Source organism: Vigna unguiculata, chromosome 5 (assembly GCF_037176805.1).
Source record: "Vigna unguiculata cultivar grain cowpea cultivar isolate G323 ecotype 2 chromosome 5, ASM3717680v1, whole genome shotgun sequence".
NCBI lineage: Eukaryota > Viridiplantae > Streptophyta > Magnoliopsida > Fabales > Fabaceae > Vigna > Vigna unguiculata.
The window spans coordinates 44,359,802-44,367,552 of NC_140796.1; the positions used below are offsets into that span (position 1 = coordinate 44,359,802).

Consider the following 7,751-nt stretch of genomic DNA (forward strand, 5'->3'; position numbering starts at 1 on the left):
ACCACGAACCCAAGCAACCAAATTACTAATACCCATATTAGACAAATTAGTTCAACATCTCAAGCCTCTCTTAAGCTCGCTAATTCATATAACATACCCAACATATGTGCCCACAATCAAGACAGAAAAACAAGTCGTGACCCATGGATTTCCCAACACTTATTCCACCATACTGAACCAATTCCTCCCAGAACAAACCCCCCCAACTCTCCAACATTAGTTTCATCCAACCTGGTTACAATGTCTGCGTCGACGCCTGGCGGCAATCCTCGTACCGCCAGGCGGTGCATACCATCTGGGCATTTCCAGATTCTTCCCAACATCACTGACTTCACCATTCTTCCAACTACGCGACTCCCCATCAGTCCCCGCTCATATTCCAGCACAATCAAGGTAATTCGTACTCAAATACAATGATCAATTAATCCCACTATACTCTACCAGTATCCAATTTCGAATCATAACTAATGGAATCCCCAACATTCAACCCTAGAATTCTTGTACACTGTTCCATCAATTCATCTGCTAAATATACGGAATCTCCACAAAATATGACGTTACATCATCTCTAACTCACTAACCCCAAATTTCTCTCCGATCAGAATCACGTTTAACACCCAGAATTGACGAAAATCATAACTCAGTCTCGCGTCGCCTGGCGGAAATTCATCACCGCCAGGCAGTTCATCACCAAAACCCAGAATGCTCACGAACTTTGAGCCGCCTGGCGGTTCAGGGATTCACCGCCAGGCGTTGTACCCAGAAATTCCCACAATACACATTCAAATGCATGAGCCGCCTGGCGGCTAAGTATAGCCCGCCAGGCGGTTTCTGGAAAAATTCCAGAATTCGACGAAATTATAATGCAAACACAGAACATACTTAAATTATATAGCATTTCCATACATTTCAGACCAAACAATCAAAATTAACGTAGAAAGCTCCCCTAACCTGGTTTCTTAGCTTTCAACCTTGATAATTTGAGGAAATCTCCCTTGATCACCAACCCTCCTTGGTCCCTTTCTATTCAGCCCCCTCAAGTCTCACTCCAACTCACAGAAATTTCAGATTTTCGTGCTCTCTCTCTGGTATATTTTTCAGCTTGCCAAAACCTTAGCCCTTAACCTAATTTTCCCTTTTAAAGTGTGCCTAAACTAAGGAATTAACTTCTAAAACGAAAATAGCATTGAATGATACATAATGTGCCATTCAATCCCTCCCTTGGCTGCCCTTCCAGCCTCCTTTGGTTGCCCACTCAATTAGGTCTCCTCCCCACCTTTCCATATTCACATCAAAACCAAAAAATGCCAAAAAAATATAAAGTTTAATGTAAGTTCTCCAAGGCTTCAACCCATAACCATGCAATTGCCCAATCAATATCACACCATTTATCCAATCCATATTTCATGCTAGGAACTACAATTCAAGCATCATAACATACAAGAATACGTTTTTCATAATTTTAAATAACAAAAACATAACATCAAAAGTTAGCATACATAGGACTCGAACTCAAGTCCTCTCGCACAATCAAAGTGCTCTCAACCACATGAGCTAGCACTTTTCCACGTCATACCAACCATAATTTAATGTCATAATTATTACCCCTCCCGTATTTATTAATTAATTATTTATTTAATTAATTAAATTCTACGGGTCTTACAATACTCCCCCCTTTTTAAATTTTTCGTCCTCGAAAAAGAGAACTTACCAGTGAAGAGATGAGGATAGGACCGCCTCATGACATCGTCCATCTCCCATGTCATTTCTTGAGTTGCCTCATCCCATAGGACTTTCACGGTTTTGATTTCCTTCCCTCTGAGCTGTTTCGTTTGAGAATCCAAGATTCTCACTGGTCCGGCTCCAATGGTTAAGTCCTCCCGTATCTGCACATCATCATCCTCCAGAATGTGTGTAGGATCGGCTATATATTTTCTCAACTGTGACACATGGAAAACATTATGCAAGTTTCCCAAGTGTGGTGGCAATGCCATCTCGTACGCTGCAGGACCAATCCGCCTCATGATCTGATATGGTCCGATGAATCGAGGTGTCAGCTTCCTCGATTTAAGTGCCCTGCCAATACCTACAGTAGGACCAATCGAGGTATTTATTAATTAATTATTTATTTAATTAATTAAATTCTACGGGTCTTACAATACTCCCCCCTTTTTAAATTTTTCGTCCTCGAAAAAGAGAACTTACCAGTGAAGAGATGAGGATAGGACCGCCTCATGACATCGTCCATCTCCCATGTCATTTCTTGAGTTGCCTCATCCCATAGGACTTTCACGGTTTTGATTTCCTTCCCTCTGAGCTGTTTCGTTTGAGAATCCAAGATTCTCACTGGTCCGGCTCCAATGGTTAAGTCCTCCCGTATCTGCACATCATCATCCTCCAGAATGTGTGTAGGATCGGCTATATATTTTCTCAACTGTGACACATGGAAAACATTATGCAAGTTTCCCAAGTGTGGTGGCAATGCCATCTCGTACGCTGCAGGACCAATCCGCCTCATGATCTGATATGGTCCGATGAATCGAGGTGTCAGCTTCCTCGATTTAAGTGCCCTGCCAATACCTGCAGTAGGAGTGACTCTGAGAAACACGTGGTCCCCTGCCTCAAACTCAAGCGGCCTCCTCCTCTTGTCCGCGTACGACTTCTGCCTGCTTTGAGTCACGCGCATCCGATCCTGAATCACCCTCACCTTCTCGGTGGTCTGCTGTAAGAACTCTGGCCCAAGAACCACTGCCTCCCCATCCTGTTGCCAACACAATGGCGTCCTACATCTCCTACCATACAGGGCCTCGTAGGGAGCCATTCCAATACTGGTATGATAACTGTTATTATACGTGAATTCTACCAATGGCAACACATCACTCCATGTACCCAGATGGTCTAAAACGCAGGTTCTCAACAGGTCCTCCAACGACTGTATGGTCCGCTCAGACTGTCCATCTGTCTGAGGATGATAGGCGGAGCTCATCCTGAGCTGAGTACCCAAAGCGTTCTGCAATGACTGCCAGAACCTCGATGTGAACCTCGGGTCTCTATCAGACACGATACTCGCTGGCACTCCATGTAACCTGACCACCTCTCGCACATACAAGTCCGCCAGCCTATCCATATTCATCTTCTGGTTAATCGGCAGAAAATGGGCACACTTCGTCAACCTGTCTACTATCACCCAGATTGAATCGTGTCCTCTCACTGATCTCGGCAGGTGAGTGATGAAATCCATGGAAATGCTGTCCCATTTCCACTGTGGAATGTCCAGAGGTTCTAACATGCCACCCGGTCGCTGGTGTTCTATCTTCGCTTTCTGACATACCAAGCAAGAAGCGACGTAATCAGCCACATCCGTCTTCATACCCGTCCACCAGAAAGAGGCTTTCAAATCTTTGTACATCTTAGTCATACCCGGATGTATGCTAAGACGACTCTTATGCCCCTCATCTAGGAGCATCTTCCTCAGAACCCTGCTGCTTGGAACACACACTCTCTCCCTGAACCGTAGGATCCCGTCTCTGCCCATTCGGAAATCCTTCCTCTTCTCAGTGCCCAACTCACCAATTATCATCTGCAGTTCTTGATCCTTCCCCTGTTCCACCCGGAGCTCATCTAAGAACTCATTCGTGATCCTCAACATGCTGCACCGTATCTGTCCAGGTCCTATATCCAACCCCAGATTCATGTCCCTCAACTGTTCTATCAGCTCCAACTCCCTAATCATCATAGCTGATACGTGAATTCTCTTCCTACTCAAGGCATCCACTACGACATTAGCTTTACCAGGGTGGTACAATAGCTCAAAGTCGTAGTCCTTTAAGTACTCCATCCAACGCCTCTGTCTCATATTCAGCTCTTTCTGATCAAACAAGTATTTCAAGCTTTTATGATCGCTGAATACCTGGAACTGCGCTCCATACAGGTAGTGTCTCCATGTCTTGAGAGCAAACACGACTGCCGCTAACTCCAAGTCGTGTGTCGGGTAATTCTTCTCATGCACCTTCAACTGTCTCGATGCATAAGCTACAGGTCGTTTATCCTACATCAGCACACAACCTAACCCCCGATACGAGGCATCACAGTACACCTCAAATGTTTTAGTCGTGTCAGGGATTGCCAATATCGGTGCGGTGGTCAGTCTCCTCTTCATATCCTCGAAGCAAGCTTCACACTCGTCTGTCCACGAGAAAGGCTGGTCCTTTCTCGTAAGCTGTGTAAAAGGACTCACCATCTTGGAGAAACCCTCCACAAACCGTCGATAATACCCTGCCAAACCCAGAAAACTCCGCACCTCTGAAACTGTTTGAGGCCTCTCCCACTTCACCACAGTCTCTATCTTCGCCGGATCAACGGCTATTCCTTGGGCTGAGATCACATGGCCCAGGAATTGTACCTCTTCCAACCAGAATTCACATTTCGACAATTTCCCATATAGCTGGTGCTCTCTGAGAATCCCCAATACTACTCTCAGATGTTCTGCGTGTTCTTCCCTGCTCTCGGAGTAGATCAGAATGTCATCGATAAACACTACTACAAACTGATCCAGATATGGCCTGAAAATCCTATTCATGTAATCCATGAATATAGCCGGCGCATTGGTCACCCCAAATGGCATCACTACATACTCGTAGTGACCATACCGTGATCGAAAAGCTGTCTTCTGGACATCCTCCGGCCTGACAAGGATCTGATGATACCCCGATCTCAGGTCTATTTTTGAGAACACTGCAGCTCCCCTCAACTGATCCAACAGATCATCAATCCTCGGCAACGGGTACTTATTCTTTATCGTTAGCTTATTCAGCTGCCGGTAATCAACACACAACCGGGAGCTACCATCTTTCTTCTTCACTAACAGAACCGGTGCTCCCCACGGTGATGCACTCGGTCGGATAAACTTCTTCTCAAGCAGATCCTCAATCTGTTTCTTTAGCTCAGCTAACTTAGCAGGCGCCATTCTGTACGGTGCCATAGAAACTGGCCCAGCGCCAGGGATGAGATCAATGGAGAAGTCTACATCTCTGCTAGGCGGTAGTTCTGGAATCTCATCCGGAAATACATCTGCATATTCATCCACTACCGGGATCCTGCTGATCTGCTCGGCTGTGCTCATCTTCTCTGCTTGAGCCACAATCATGTAACAGGTAGCTCCAGCCTCAATCTCTCTCACCGCCTGATTAGACGAGATCAGTTCTAGCCCCACCGTCTCAGGAAACACTATCTGACGCTGCCCGCAATCAATGACGACATGGTTACTCGACAACCAATCCATGCCCAGAATCACGTCTAGACCCTCCATCGGCAAACAAATGAGGTTCAACCTGAACCTACGACCTGCCACCTCCATAAAACACCCCACGCACATAGAAGTGGTGGATACCTCTCCAGACGCTGGCGTCGCAACTAAAAGCTCGCACCCCAGCTCTCGCATCGTGAGCCCGAGCCTCCTCACACATTCATTAGACACAAAAGAATGAGTGACTCCCGAGTCGAATAACACCACTACCTCGTGGTCACACAACAAACATAGAAACTGTAAAAGATTACCTGACTGTTTCGCCTCTGTGGTCGTCAAAGCGAACACACGCCCCGGTGCTCTGGGTCGGTCTCCTACTGGCCTCGTAGCTGGCGCACCACCAGCTTGTCTTCTGTTAGGACACTGACGTGCAAAGTGCCCTGTCTGCTGGCATGCATAGCACCTACCAGTACCACTGCCTCCACCGGTACTGCTGGCAGGTTTAGTACAATCCCTCCTCAAGTGTTCCCCGCCACAGTTAAAGCACCGTAATCTTCCCCCGATAGTCGGCGGTCTGCTATAAGGTTTCCTCTGAGGTCTGACATCTGAGGTAGTCCTCTGCTGTTTCCCCCCACTACTCGATCCAGTCTCCAACTGCTCCACAGTTTTGGCCTGCTCGACCAAAACTGGAAACTCTCTAATCCGAAGTGGCACAATAAAGCGGTGTATCTCATGTTTCAATCCGCCCTCGAACCTCCTACACCTCCACTCCTCAGTAACCTCTGGAGTGTAGAAACGCGCCAGGTATTCGAACCTCTCTATATAAGCCGCCACAGTCATAGTCCCCTGCTGAAGAGTAAGGAACTCTGCCTCCCGTTCGTGCCTCGCACTGTCGGGAAAATACTTCTCCAGGAACCTCGTCCTGAAGACAGTCCACGTCACCTGCTCCCCACGGGTCTGCATCAACTGCTGCATCCCCTGCCACCAATATTCTGCGTCCGCCACCAGAAGGAACGTGACAAACAGCAACCTCTGCTCATCTGTGCATCCCAGCACTCTACAGATCTTCTCACACTCCCGCATCCACGCATCTGCCTCGTCAGGGGTGGCCTTGCCAGAGAACTTGGCCGGCCGGTGTTTCATGAAATCCTCCATAGCTACTGGTCGAGTAGGTGCCACTACAGCTCTGGGTGGCGCCGCTATGGGCTGCATCGCGTCCACCATACGATGGATCGCCTGAGCTATGTCATCAGCTCCAGCGGTGTTCCTCCTCCTCCTATTAGCCATAGCTCGTGCACGCCACATATTATAGCTGGTTCACACACACACAGCCCATATTAGGATTTCATATCCAAAAATAAACTAATAACACAGACAATTAGTCACGCAACGTAACACGGTATGCTCACTCTCCATAGACCCCAAAAATCATTTTGAAAACCATTGCTCTGATACCAAATGTAGCATCCCGTCAGGATATTACTAATTTATAAATAAAAATTGAAATAAATAAGACAACATATTTAATAATACCTCATTTTCCCAAAACGCGGGAAAATTTAAAACTTTATTAATTGCTGATAAAAACTTAGAAAGTTCATCATATAATAAAAATCCAACGTTATTAAGTCCCCCATCCGGGTTTACAAATATTTCCAAAACAAGTAATATAAGTAAAAAGTTTCCCCAGGTCAATCCCCTCTCCGCGCCTAAGTTGCACCTGAGCCACCTGCATCACAAGCATCTGCTCCCGTGTACCGCGTACACAATCATCGCCACACACACGCAGATAGGGTGAGCTTAGCAGATAAAGCACATATATATATACAAAGCTATTACATATATAAATAATTCAGTACTCATAAACATATCATCACTTTAAATTAACTTCCCACATTGCCCTATATTTTTATTCTCTCAATTCAACCTCCAATACGTTTATTCGTGTTCTACTTCGTCTGCTAATTACTTCAAGGTGACTTGCTGCCATACCTATCGGCCACAACCGATAGAGCACGTGCGGGAATACATGCTACGGATCATACACCGCAACGCCGGGTAGAGTTCCCACATACGAACAAAGTCCGTATCGTCCCAAGACTACCAAACTCGTCAGCCAACAACTGAGGAGGGCAATCTATCTGGACCCATCCGTACTGGCCACAACCAGCACACTCATACCGGCCACACTCGCCAACCCGAGCCACAACTCAAGGGTCCCTCGTGTTCGTCCGCCATCCCGAGCCACAACTCAAGAGATGCTATTCCGAGCCACAACTCAAGGAATACCACGTGCTTAACCCCCTATCCCGAGCCACAACTCAAGGGATACGTTCCGAGCCACAACTCAAGGAACTCCAGCAACCTCACCTCTAAAGCATTACCAGAAGCCTTGTAGAACACCCTATGAAGTCCAACAACTGGGACATACAGCATCTAAACCGCCTAGCGGGGGACACGTACCGCTAGGCGCCACAGCTTCCAGACCGCCTGGCGGGGGACACGT

The 7,751-nt window shown here is 46.8% G+C and overlaps 1 pseudogene; it reads right to left on the reverse strand.

The window, feature by feature from the left end:
* Positions 1-1,209: 1,209 nt before the first annotated feature.
* LOC146886473 (uncharacterized) lies at positions 1,210-6,532 on the reverse strand (annotated as a pseudogene).
* Positions 6,533-7,751: the final 1,219 nt, after the last annotated feature.